Consider the following 14,596-nt stretch of genomic DNA (forward strand, 5'->3'; position numbering starts at 1 on the left):
TGCAACCGGTCGCCATTGTTGCTTCATCAGCCATTGTCCCCTCAACACTCTAGCTCCGCCTCACGTCTTCTACTGACGCCCACCCAATCTTGTCCAAAGAGAGTCATCGCTGCCATCTAGGGGCCAAAACGAGTCATTATACTAACCAGATCTGCTTGATACTTTCAGCACAGCTGCCCAAGGCTTTCCTCCACCCGTTTCCCAAAAAAAAAAAAAAAGACATAGTGAACGTCTTTTAGCGTCCTCGGCGCCCTTCCGTAGGTTTATGCTAAACGTTTTATAACGTTTATGGCGGTCAAAGAGTTGATATATATATATTTTTTACTCTTTTTACCTCTTCGATGCAAAACATTTTATTAAACTATTAAGTACAAATTTTTATTTTCTTATATTTAAAGGGGGAGTCAACCCCAAACCAAAAATGATTGGCAATCATATGTTCGATGTGACCTCACTCGCCGAAACATGACATTCTGATTCATATTCCAAAATCCTGCCGTTTGTGTCCATCTCAGGGGGGCGGCCATTTTGCCACTTGCAGAAGATGACATCACAGCTGCTCAGGCAACGACCAATCGCAGCTCGACAGCACGTGGCAAAATGGCCGCCCCCTGAGATGGACACAAACGGCTGGATTTTGGAATATGAATCAGAATGTCATTTTTAGACGAGTGAGCTCACATCGAACACGTTATTGTCAAGAAATGCCATTTTAAACGCAGTATTAATGTTCAAACTAGGCACGGCGTTACACGGTTTACTGATTGAATACACTTTTTAGGATTAAAACCTCGTTTTGGATGATTTTTTTAGGCCTATTAGGCCATATTGGTGGTACCTGGAAAGGTAAATATTTTTTGAGGTGGTACTTTGCATAAAACGCTCAAAGAATAATGAATGCAGATGAGCATTAAATTTGTATTGTACGTCGGATGTCTATTGCCCACTTCTGACCCGTTTCCTCACCGCTGGGCTGCTGAGTCAGAATCAGCAGCGCATGATGGCAAAACTGCTACGATGAAAGCGTCACAGACAAAGACGCGCACGCACGCACACGCGCGCGCGCACGCACGCACGCAAGAAGAGCAGAGGCGGCATGTTTCGCTCCAGTGCACTGCATCTGTTCATTTCTAAATATAACCGGAGGAACCCGTGCTGAGCGCTCCCTTCGCTCTGTGTTATGATTTGAGCGGGCCGAAAGATGGAGAGAGAAAAAAGAAAAGAAAAAAAAAGCCACATCAGAGACAAAGAGGTCGACATGTTTAGTCACTTTAAAAAGCATAAAAGCGAAAGAAGGCTGAGCGGTGGCTCGCGAGCCCATCTGGGAATTTACTTACTAATGTACAATAAAATATACATGAACAGAATAAATACTATTGTATGATTTATTATTCAGGCATTTTGACTCGTGCGCAGTTCATCTACGCACACAATTTGAACGCGTCCATCGCATTTTCAAAGCAGCCGTGACGACGGATGCCATCCGCCCTTTCTGGATGCCATCCGCCCTTTCTGGATGCCATCCGCCCTTTCTGGATGCCATCCGTCCTTTCTGGATGCCATCCGCCCTTTCTGGATGCCATCCGCCCTTTCTGGATGCCATAAAGCCCTTTCTGGATGCCATCCGCCCTTTCTGGATGCCATCCGCCCTTTCTGGATGCCATCCGTCCTTTCTGGATGCCATCCGCCCTTTCTGGATGCCATCCGCCCTTTCTGGATGCCATCCGTCCTTTCTGGATGCCATCCGCCCTTTCTGGATGCCATAAAGCCCTTTCTGGATGCCATCCGTCCTTTCTGGATGCCATCCGCCCTTTCTGGATGCCATAAAGCCCTTTCTGGATGCCATCCGTCCTTTCTGGATGCCATCCGTCCTTTCTGGATGCCTCCCTTAAATGTCACACCCCTTAAAAGTGATCAATTTGTGCAAGGACCTCGTCATAGCTCCGGCAACACCAATTTAACGTACTTATCATGTTTAGACCACTGCCATAGGAATTTAAAAGTTGCCTATTAAAAAAAAAAAAAAAAAAAGATAAAGAAATATATATATATATATATAAATATCCAACAATGGCATGTGTATAATCTGCAGTATCAGTAGAGTACATGGTGTGTGTGTGTGTGTGTGTGTGTGTGTGTGTGTGTGTGTGTGTGTGTGTGTGTGTGTGTGTGTGTGTGTGTGTGTGTGTGTGTGTGTGTGTGTGTGTGTGTGTGTGTGGAAATGGTGTGGTGCGTGTTGAATGGTGTAAAACAAAAACAGAATTGAATGAAAGTAACTTTTATTGCAGCGCAATATTTAAGCCACCTTTTCTTTTCTCTATTGAAATGTAAACAAAGTGCAAATATAGCAACGGCAATGGAATGAAATGGAAATAAAAACAGACCAGGTGCCGTGCGGGGTCTAATTGTAACATAACCAGCGCACCCTGTTGGCAGAAAAAAAAAGATCAGTATCCTTATGAGGCCAAATGGTCTGTAAAGAAAAGAGTGTTCTGCGGCGAGAGGAAACCAAAACGAACCTCAGACGCAGAATCACAAAGAGCCGTTTCTCCCTCAAACGGTAAAAACACAGTCGAGCGTTAATCACTTCATCTCCGCATGGCTGCCTCGTGCGGATGAAGTGATCCGGCCCGGATGTGATACGCAGTTGCCGTCAAACAAGCACATTACGCAGTACGCAAACGTTTTCACGCCATAAGAAACAAAATGAAGGCAGGTGCAATGAAAAAAAATATAGCAGATGTTCAGTCAGAGTGGTGAAAAATAAATAAATAAATAAGGTTCTTAAAAGAGCCCCCCCCCCCATCAAAAAGTGTATTTTGTGTGCAGTGTCAGAAAAGTAGATCAACCTTCACTGGCAACAAACCGTGGGAGCTTGAGATAAGAGTTGAATTAGTTCCGTGACAACACTCCTATTTCAAAATCGACAATCATTTTTCTCCACTGACATGAATACAAATACAGTATGCCGCCATTCATCCATTGAAGCCAACAATAAATAAAAAAGACGTGAACGTGTTAATTGGCACACTAAGGATCTCATGAAATTGTGCTGCTGTTCCTAATTAATTGGCCAGTATGTATAACTTCATTCTGTATATTACACTGAGTACGTCTTCATCTCTAGCATCCGTTTTTATATTATCGTGGTCATATTCATGGGGAAAAAAAAATTGTCACGACCTTTGACATTGTAAAAAAACAGAGATGAGAAAAGTGCCGACAGGACGGAAACATTTTCAAAGCAGGAAGGATGTGAACACATTGAAGACATATAAGAAAAGACCTTGTAGAGTTTTTTTTTTTTTTTAAAGCTCTTCCTTGCTGGAATAATGTTATATTGGACAATAAACCCAAACTAATTTTGGGATCTTGATTTTCAGATTTCCTGATGGACGCTTACGATTGGCGGACGCAAAGTACGCCTGGAGGGAAGGTTGGCATTCCGTGCGACACGCAACAACGATATGTTGTGATCTTATGGGCGTCGCCTAGGAGAGGAAACAGTACAAATACGCACGTTTGGCACGATGAAACGCATCCTGCTGCTCCAGCTTCGGGGAAAAGCGCGTTCACAACGAATGCTTTCATCATTCGACAGTTTTAAAAATACACTCCGCTTCCCTCTTCATGTGATGATTGTCTGAATTGCAGTCATGCTTCATTAATGAAACACCCACAACAAGCATGCGCATTCATCGGGGGGGGGGGGGGGCTCTTTAACCAGACTGACATCAAATAATAAAACGAGTGCTGTCAAAAGGAGTGCGTTCATTTTGAGTTCATTCAAACGCCACGAAAATGCAAGGCAGCGGACACATCCGCGTCAAAAATTTGCAGTAATAGATGTAATAATAATGCATATAGTTAAGTTGGATTTTACAATTTCACAAATATGTAGAATTTCAACAAGATTACCGTGTAGAGAGTTTTTTTCAGTTTTTTTCTCCTAAAGAAATAAAAAGGAAAAAAAGGATAAGGAGCTCTTAATATGAACAGAAAAATGCACTGAGCTGTCACCAATGTCTTACAAATGCAGTGATGCCATCTAGTGGCAGAAAAATGACCTCAACACAAATCAATACTACACTCGTTTTTTACAGTACACTGCATATTTTACTTTTACCTCAATTTTATGAAATGACTGTATCAACGACTAAAAGATGCAGCCATGTTTCTATTTTTTTTTTAAATCCCAATTTTATGTTAACAAGAGTATGAAAACTTGTTTATTACATTTTATTTTATTGTACATTTACAACAGATAGAAAATGTGCCATTAATCATGAGTTAACTATTGAAGTCATGCGATTAATAACGAACATTTGAATTGCCTGGCACTCCTAAATAAAGCACTTTTCTCCTCTAGGGAGTTGAGTGAGATTTGTATACTACTATATTCCACAAATTAAGATCCATTTTTGAAAATAAGAGAAAAAGCACGTTTTGGTGACCAATCCCGATATTCTGTCGTAATGGTTTAAACGGACTCCACTATCGACTCGCGGCATTTGCAGTCACTCCGAGCTGGAAGACACGCAGCCACTGATTTGATAGGCAGAGGCAACTGTCAGATTGTGCCCGATTACGCGCACGTTCGTGCGTGCGCGTGCGTGCGTGCGTGCGTGTGCGCGCAGGCCAGAGGCAAAATGTTGCCATGGCAGACTCACGCGCTCATGACAAGAAAGTCGCAAACACAGACGCGCTTCCATGTTGGATATGTGAAGAGAAATGGCAAGACGGAAATGCGGCAACGAAAATGTCTTATGGGTATTATGCAAATGCGATCCAGCTGCACGCACAGCTGTTTGTATGCAACACATCAATCGCACTCTCCGGCCTCGCTCCGCTAATTGCTCGACAAAACTGAAAACAAATCGCTGCCGTGCATCGGCCTTCTTGGCGGGGAAGGAGAACGTCGGATGGAGGAAGTCAGCTCGCTTCCATCAAACTGCTTCCGTACAGGCAGGACACGCCCCCTCACGCCGCACGATGAGATCAAGCGTTCGTGACGGCCACATCAGAGAAAAGACGGACCGGCGTGAGGATGAACTTCTGCTCCTCAATATGGCGGAAACCAGAAGTTCTAAAAATAGACGGCGATCTTCAAGTACCACCGCATGACCAAAGTAAGTGTTAAACAAAAAACTGACAGAGGTTTCCTTCCCAAAAAGGATGTTGTGTTTGAATTTTACCAGTGTAGTTAAAAAAAAAAATAAAAAAATAAAAATACTCAAATCATAATTCAATTAAAACATAAGTAAATAAATTTTTTTAAACAAATGCATTCACTTTAAATGTATTTTACTAACAAGTAAAATACAAGGAATGGGTGAGTACCGATGTTGATGATGATTATTAGTATCGGCCAATTCCGGCCTTATTTTAAGGTATCGCATACTCGTTAACGATACTTAAGTCAAAATAATAATAATAATAATCTGACATTGAGTAAGTCCTCCTCTGCAGTAGATGGCACTATACTCACTAATCATCATCTGTGTCATAAGGAAAGGTCTTTGTTGACTTTATTTCATTAAAAACACTACGAGTATCTGTAAGTACGCAAAGACAGAATACTTGTATTTGGTATCTGTCTGGGAAAAAAAGTGGTATTGAGCATAAAAAAAAAAAAATACAATTGAACTGTAGTTAGTCAAGTCGAGTTGATGTATAGCGCTTTCAAACATCAGCAGCTGTCACAAAGCTCTTTGCAGAAACATGAACATAAAACATTAACAAAGCAGTGATTCTATAGCGTGCCACTAGAGGGAGCCGGTATACCACATTTGGAGAATCCCTGGTGTCAACCTTTTTGGAAAGGAGAACTACTTCTTGAGCAATGATTATTGCAAAGTACTACCAGTTTGATACGCACTTCTGAAATTACAATTTGCTCTCATATTACCGTAATAGCGTTATTATATGTTATTCTTAAAAAATAATGATATTCACTGATCGTGTTAATTATTTCGCACAATAATTAGGAAATTAGGTAAATATATGCAACACTTTATTTCTATAAATCAAATGATCACTTGTATACGAAGGGGAAAAAATAATTTGTGTTCCCTCGCAATGATTGCGAGAAAAGGCAAAAGAGGACGCAATTTTATTTGATTTTTAAACGAGTTGATGCACTCTCGGGTCAACTTCTGCGTGACCAAAAGCGACGAGGATGGAGCGTCTACAATAGTGGGAAAGCTTACATTTTATTTTGAAAATGTACTGCCGTAGATATCTATGTTATGATGGTGCCGCCTCGTACCCGCGCGTTCGAGGCTACAGTATCCAAACGGTCTCGGAAGTACGTAAATGCGTATAAATAAATAAATAAATAAAAAGGCATACACTGGAAAAAAAACTTTTTGGTGAGGGAACGCAAATAAATGTTTTCCCCCTACCATGTCTCTTTAGGGGTTCCGTAGTTCTACAACTAACCTAGCAAATCACAATGGCCCAACACCGGTGACCTATTTTTAGAAAAGGCCTGCAGGCGAACTCGTGCGATGCTTAGGGCACCACGTTGGTGACACCTGGCGATACGGTACAGAATGCACACACCTGCTACGGGAAATTCAAATGTTATCAAATGTATATTTTGTTCTATTTTGTCCCTCCCGACCACCAGGTGGCGGTGCTGAAATAGCACGGGAATCCCCCGCGCGCATGCGGATTCGTAAAAGGCCATTTCCGGAGTTCCGGCGGACGTGATTTTTTTTAGCTTTTGAAATAGATGTGTCCATCTTTCCATGATTTCGGCGCCTCAAGTTGGTGAGTAGCTCGTATCGCCTCACAACGTCTGCGGCGGCTCGGACCGTGGGTCGTCAGCCGCCTTGATGTTGTTTGCTAGCTTTGATATCGCCTGTCATGACGTCTGCTAGTTTACGACGGCACGAACGACCAAACGCATCAACTCCAACTGGCAAGCGCACGTTTTGAAATTGTGCCGCAACAACGACTGGACGCAGCACGCCGTCACAATTGTTAGCGCTCCTCACAGAGAAGATGGAAGACGAGACCTCGGCGGAGATTTGCACAGGAAGAGCAAACGTGCTGCGGAGGAAAGCTCTCCCTTCGAGATAGGGTGAGAAGCTCGGTCATTCGGGAGGGACTCGAGCCGCTACTCCTCCACGTTGAGAGGAACCAGTTGAGGTGGCTGGGGCAACTGGTTCGGATGCCTCCCGGGCGCCTCCCTGGGGAGGTGTTCCGGGCATGTCCTACCGGCAGGAGGCCCCGGGGACGACCCAGGACACGCTGGAGAGACGACGTCTCACGGCTGGCTTGGGAACGCCTTTGGATCCCATCGGAGGAGCTGGCTGAAGTGGCTGGGGAGAGGGAAGTCTGGGCTTCCCTGCTAAAGCTGCTGCCCCCGCGACCCGACCCCGGATAAGCGGAATTGAAGACGGAACGGAACACTTATGTTATTCGGATTCTTTATTTTTCTTATGACAGGATTTTATCCCACCTGTTTTTTTTGTTGGTCCAGTAACAACTTCCACACAATACAGACGATTGATTTCAACTTGCTCCAAAATGCCACGCCTCCCTTCCACACACTTATAGTTTTCCCACAATTTAACATTTAATATCAAATTTCCCAATTCCTTTTCAACAGACACACGTGCAACTTTGACGCCCTGCGCTGGTAAGCGCATTGTCCAGTGACCTAGAGGTCGGAGGTTCGAGTCCTATTTCCATGGGCATCACACAAATGATATGCGCGTATACCGACTAACGTATCTGGAGATGCATTTATGATTTCACTAAAACGATTCGACGCATAATATCCCGATTCAGCTTCAATGATAGCTTTCAGAATGAATTCAATAAATTCACTTTCCTGACAGTGGAAATTGGCGGCAGTCATGAGCTCGTTCGCCAACTGCCGTGAGACACCAAAGAAGAAGAGCAAAGAACGACAATACATTAGGCACAGCTCTGCTTTGTGCTCAAATGTTCCCCCGTTTGCAGGTTATGAGGGCAAGTCAATGTTTTTATTGTGTGTTTTTGTACAATACGAAAATGGTTGGACGCGCTTGAAACACGACAACGTCAACGTTTACATTCAAGCACATTTACCGCGCATCGCTAATTCAGGAAACAAAGTCATTTCCCATTTGCTGCAATGACTTCATTCAAAATGACTGCATGACCAGAAATAAGAAACATTTGATTATGAAACTGTAGCCGCTGTCTTTCAAGGATGTGGTATTTTTGCAATGTGTCCCTAAAATGTTGCATTGTAACATTACTTGGTGCTTCCTCCTCGCACATAAGAAGCATTCTTTCAGATTAGCGTGGCGAGGAGGACATTAGTGTCAGGATGTCAGATGATGGCATCATAAAGCGTTTTATACACTCTGAAAGCGGGACCGGGATCAGGTCGGCCTCTCAAGGGCTTACGAGCGGCCGGAATCTCGAGAGATTGACACACGATATGATGAGAGAGAGAGATCAGCACAGAAATCCTCTCAGGATCATCTGCTAACTCATTTGATAGAGAAATATTTGAACGCGTGCCCGCAATTTTATCAACATGAATACTTGATAAGCCTCGAAAATCCATCTTGAGGACAACTGAAAAATGTGAGCAAATCGGCAAACGCGATATTCGGTTTGCAGGTGTAATTAGTGGCAAAATAAATGACACAACCAAAGAAATAGACCTTCAAAAGAAGTGATTTATGTGCAAGAAAATGCGTGTCATGGGTGCATAATCCTTTCCAGATGTGTGAAACGAGAAGGAACGCATTTATCCCGGCGATACAGAACACGCTGTTGGTGCTCGATTGCCGCTGTGACTTCGTTGAATGGGGCCGTTAACATTCTTGCAATTTGTTTTTATTTTTCAGATTAACCCACAAAATATCAAACGCTCAGAAGTTTTTACTTTTGAGACTTATATTAAGACGCAGTCTACTGTATGATGTCATTGACGTCGCCGGCATGTTTAAAGGTCTACAAATGCGCTTTTTATGCTCGGCGACACACATTTGGCAACGTATATCTAATAAATCACCAAATGGCCACTCCTATTATTACCTCACAGTAAATTACAGTCGAGGCAAATCTTGAAAGATCTTATGTCAAAAGGCCAATGATTATAAGGCAGCGTGTACGAGACGTAAAAAAAAAAAAGAACTCGTCAAGCGTCTGGTTTAAAGACAGAAAGGGGAAAGGAAGCGGAAGGGAAGCAGCGACGGAATACGCCCGACGTCAAGCGTTGCGCAAGCCTTTTAAGTCGCCGTCGCTTGTACATAATCAAGTTGGACAAATTGTTCCTCCGTAAAAAGTGAGATACTTGCGTTCTGTTGTGGAAGTAGAACATCACAGCACATCTGTGTCTGAAATTCTCTCACATCCTCACAGTTTGTCTAAGATGCGCGCACGGCAATTATTTAGTCTAAATATACGGGTACGACTCTCGATCGAGCGTAATGTACATGTTGCCGAAAACTAATATCTTGCTAACCGCGCTGTAAACAAGACTTCCCATTCTGTTACATTTAAAGGAGTTTTAGCTCCCAAAAACGGTTAAAAACGTTCCATTTTAAATATTGCTCTGGTCCCAAAAACGTGTTTATACGTGTTTTATGCTAGAGCATACAGAAGGCTTTGATGCAGCCTCTGACCTGAAAAAGTCGCTCAAAGCAATGGTAGTTATTACAAAAAACGGCCAGCAGGTGGCAGCACAGTATAATATATTAGCCAGGGCCATGTTGCAACAAGCTCTTTACCCCACTGTTTTCAACAGATTTGTGAATAATAATGAAACTTAGCTACATTCTAATGCTAATTGCTGCAAAATGGATGAAAGAATTGATGAAAGAAGGACTCTAATCTTTCTTTTGGTAGCTTCCATGTTTTGATAGCAATAGAACCACTGTAAAAACTGGAGCGAAACACACATAGCCTACAACCATAGCAATTAGCATAAAGAAAATAAAAACTTACATCAAAGTATTGACAGACACAAAATAAACTAACCTTGTAAAAAGAACTAGTCTTGTCTCCGTGCTTCTGTTTCTCTGATGAATTTAACATCGTGGATGTCTCGCTGTGTCTTAATGGTACTTTCTTATGCTGCATTCGAGGAAAGTGGGAAGTCAGACTTTTCCGACTTCAAACCAGGAAGTGTGTACGGGAACGCCCCCTTGAACTCAGAAATCCCACTTGAGAAGTCGGGGCAAAAAAAAAAAAAAGGCCCTTCACAGATGTTGCTAGTCAAGAGTTGAAACGTCCCCAGATTGTGCATCTGCTCGTGAGGTATATTTTCAAAGAGCAGGTAAAAAGCTCTTGCCAAAGAGGGCGCTGTAGCAGGCTGGAATGTGTGTGTATGTCAGTCAGGGAGTAGAAGAAGAACTTAGGGAGGAGAGATTTGTTTAATGCTGCATTCAAGGAAGGTCAGAAGTCGGAATTATTCCAAGTTGGCTTTTCCAGTTCCGACCTGAAAGCGTTAAAGGCGAAAGTAAACAAGCAAAATGGCGGATCGTGATTAATTGTTTTTTTATTTTGGTCCTCAAAACATTTTGATCTCCAGCAAACTTGCCTTCTCGCAATTTTGCTTCATTTATTGTTTTTATCTTATTTCATAAGCATTGCATACAGTTCGGTATTTCACTAACGAATTTCATGCAGGGAGATTGCGGCATGCTGCCACGTACGTACGTTGTTCCGTGGAGTCATGTTGAATATTCATTTGAATATTATTTGTCAAATATTTATGAATGAAGAAAGCGATCTCGTTTTATACTCTAGTAAATTGTGTTTTGGCATCCACGGTCTGCGTTTCCAAAGGGGTCGCCATCGCAGTGACGTCACTCGGTGAAGGCGGGGTACTTTTTTTTTGCCCCGACTTCTCAAGTGGGATTTCCGAGTTCAAGGGGGCGTTCCCGTACACACTTCCTGGTTTGAAGTCGGAAAAGTCTGACTTTCCACTTTCCTCGAATGCAGCATAAGAAAGTACCATTAAGACACAGCGAGACATCCACGATGTTAAAGTCATCAGAGAAACAGAAGCACGGAGACAAGACTAGTTCTTTTTACAAGGTTAGTTTATTTTGTGTCTGTCAATACTTTGATGTAAGTTTTTATTTTCTTTATGCTAATTGTTATGGTTCTATTGCTATCAAAACATGGAAGCTACCAAAAGAAAGATTAGAGTCCTTCTTTCATCAATTCTTTCATACATTTTGCAGCAATTAGCATTAGAATGTAGCTAAGTTTCATTATTATTCACAAATCTGTTGAAAACAGTGGGGTAAAGAGCTTGTTGCAACATGGCCCTGGCTAATATATTATACTGTGCTGCCACCTGCTGGCCGTTTTTTGTAATAACTACCATTGCTTTGAGCGACTTTTTCAGGTCAGAGGCTGCATCAAAGCCTTCTGTATGCTCTAGCATAAAACACGTATAAACACGTTTTTGGGACCAGAGCAATATTTAAAATGGAACGTTTTTAACCGTTTTTGGGAGCTAAAACTCCTTTAAATGTAACAGAATGGGAAGACAATATGAATGTGAATTTCTATTGACAAGCTTGCGAAGCAGCCGCTCGCAACAAATCCTCTTGAGCAAGCTTTTTTGTGGACAAAATTTGACAAAATGAGAAAAGATGTGTGAAGGGAAGATGTAACTGCAAGCTTGTAAAAGTAACAATGGCAGCCCTGAGAGATAAGCAACATTATTCTGCCACAAAGACAGAACTTCACGTTTTTGGAAGTCAAAGCTTTTCTGGATTGGAAAAGCATCGACCACCTGACAAGTTTTTCTCAAAGTAGCTTTCCAAAAAGTTGTGATTATCCGTATTTTATGATCCTTTCACACATTGCATGCACATTCACAAAATGTGTCTTATGCCATCTTAGTAGATCGTATGATCCATTTCTGCGTCGTCCTCCTCATCTTCCATTTTTTTGTGAGCGCTTGGTTTATCAGTTAAGGACACATAATTCGTGTCGTTGATTATTTATTCAATGCGCTCGATCTAAGTATATGTCAGATTGCATTTATTGGACCAAAGGGGATCGGAACCTGGATTGAAAGACATCAAACTGCATCATCGTAACCTATTAGAACGACAACAGGCCGTCACATTTGATGACGAGCCTGAGCTCATTCGTTCGCGTCTTACTTCGTGCCGTGAAGTTTCTTGGACTGAAATGACCAAGTAGCCGACCATGTGTCAACATTACACTATCGCCACAAAAGTATGAAAACAACAATCATAAGTTGGGTTCGAACACTTTAGTTTTTGTTGCTTCTTCTTTGTCTTTTTCACAGTTTTTACCGATTCCCGGTCACAGTTGCTTGGATGACATTTTGGCGTACGTTTTTTTTTTTTTTTTTTACATTTTCACAATTAACACAACATTGCGCTGAACCGATGACAAACAACAAAACAAAGCCCTTGATCAAAAGAATAAAACTGAAAAAAATAAAATGAAATGCGTACAGTGTAACGACAATACAAACATCAGAGTTAAATAGTCCAAGACACATCATTCTGCTTTCACAACCTATTCTAAAGAGAGAAGAACAGAATCCTTTGTCTTGAATCATATCGACCCGTTTGTCACATCTCCAAGCATGTACACCACCGGATCGAACGGAACGTTTGCTTTGACCATTTTTTCCATTTCTACCGTAACATTTTTCCAAAATCCTTCAATTATGAAACCCAGACGATATGTCGATAGTCACCAATTCGCCCACAATTCCACAAGCAGTCAAGGGTGCGTTCACAAACATAGAAATCTGAAGGAGTATTAAAACACCTCATTTTTGATTTCCAATCGAATCCATTGCATAATTAGACTTGTCAAACCTTTGTGACTGTCCCCACGCAACTCTTCCCATATCTTGAATTATAGTATTCAGTTCCATTTCCCACTTTTCCTTGATATTTTGTGTATTTAATGAAGTGTCATAACATATCCTTTTAGATAAATGAGAGATGTTAGATGTTTTTTTTTAGAGGGGGGATAATATACCGAGAGAGAAAAAAATTTATAAAGTGGCAAATTTGCGAGTTTATAAAGTGGCAGATACGCATACATACACATTATACAAAATAATAAAAACAAATAATAATGATGACATTACCGAATGAACAATACTGAACTCTTCAAAGAAAAAAAAAAAGAAAAAAAGAAAAAATAATAATAAAGTGGCAGATTTGCAAGAAAAAAACTCAGAAACTTACGAGAAATGCACGTAGCGTACTACTCGGATGTTTGTGCCAATAATTTAAGGTTGTGTTCAAGCATTTAAATTCATTTGTTAAAATGTTTACTTGTACATTTATCTTACTGGAATTATTACTTACACATTCCTACATTTTGGTATATATATATTTTTTTTTCGTACAGGTAGTTAAGTTGATGTGTCGAATTTGCTGCTCTCCGTCATTCACTTGCATTTACCTAAAGTATGCTAGCTTCTGATTGGTTAGTGTTAGTCAGGAATCAGGAAGTGTTGTCGCTCGAGCTGCCGCGTATGACGAGTAAAGTTTGAATTCAGAATGAATCCGTCTCCATCCCGCCTTTTCATTTGATCAACAGTGTCGCATTAACCACCAACGAATCCTCACATTAGACTCGAGCTACGCTACGTGCATTTCTCGTAAGTTTCTGAGGGTTTTTTCTCGCAAATTTGCCACTTTTTAAAGTGGCAAATTTGCCACTTTATAGAGTGAGAAATTTGTGCATTTTCTTTTCTCTGAATATTACCCTTCTCTCTGGAAAAATAATTATACGTGGCTTTAACATGCCATCGTAATTTTTTTCATTAAAACTAACAGAATTAAAAACAAAACTAAAGTAAAAACAAAATGAAAAATAACTCGTCATACTATGAGAACCTTGTAGTATGGCCGCAAAACAAATCCTCAATCATAGGTTGGGTTCAAATCCTTTACTTGCACATCACGTTGCAGCTGCTGTATATTTCGTCTTTCCATTTCACTTCATTTGACTGCAGTTGGCAGGTACGTTTCGCAGACGCACATTTTAGCCTAAAGACAGCAATTCCAATTTTAGAACATTCATTTAAAAGTACACAAGCTTCAGCACACCAACATCATCTGATCCAAGCAGAAAGTATCCAACGAACCTTTGAACTCTTTCTCAGGCTTCGGACGATGATAAAAGAGTTATTATGCCGGTAGGTCAAAGTCCACAAGTTTCTGAAGGTAGCAGAAAACCAGCAACAAATGGTCTTCTACCTTCAATCTTCCGTTTTGGGATTTTTATTTATTTATGATTTTTCATACATTCTTAGACTTTTCTGCCTTTCTGTCAAATTTCTTACATTTCCGACAAGTTTATGGACATTGGCAAATGTTCTGCCTCCTTTTCCTTTTTTTTGGACATTTTCTGTTTTTTTTTTAAATATATTTATATATTTACTTTTTTTCAGCCATTTTAAGCTATGAATTCTCTGACTTTTTTTTGGGGGGGGGGGGGAATTTTATGAGATTCCTTCTTGGTTTTAAACATTTCGTGCCTTTTCTTTTTTTGGGAAATGTTATGGACATTTTATGATAATTTTCAGGATTTCTTTTTTTTGTTTTGCATTTAACAGTTAGGCCTA

General features: G+C 41.0%; 1 protein-coding gene and 1 long non-coding RNA gene across 14 annotated transcripts in view; one reads left to right on the forward strand and one right to left on the reverse strand.

Moving 5' to 3' along the window:
• LOC147180043 (membrane-associated guanylate kinase, WW and PDZ domain-containing protein 1-like) overlaps positions 1-14,596 on the reverse strand; it is a 120,447-nt gene that overhangs the window by 100,842 nt on the left and 5,009 nt on the right. The window lies entirely within an intron of this gene.
• On the forward strand, positions 5,023-7,949 carry LOC147180045 (uncharacterized). The gene is made up of 3 exons (XR_015094113.1): positions 5,023-5,129; positions 6,632-6,774; positions 6,885-7,949. It is a non-coding gene; the product is annotated as an uncharacterized LOC147180045 (long non-coding RNA).

The sequence above is a fragment of the Leptonotus elevatus genome, chromosome 2, assembly GCF_054856555.1.
Source record: "Leptonotus elevatus isolate MCC_2025b chromosome 2, RoL_Lele_1.0, whole genome shotgun sequence".
Lineage (NCBI taxonomy): Eukaryota > Metazoa > Chordata > Actinopteri > Syngnathiformes > Syngnathidae > Leptonotus > Leptonotus elevatus.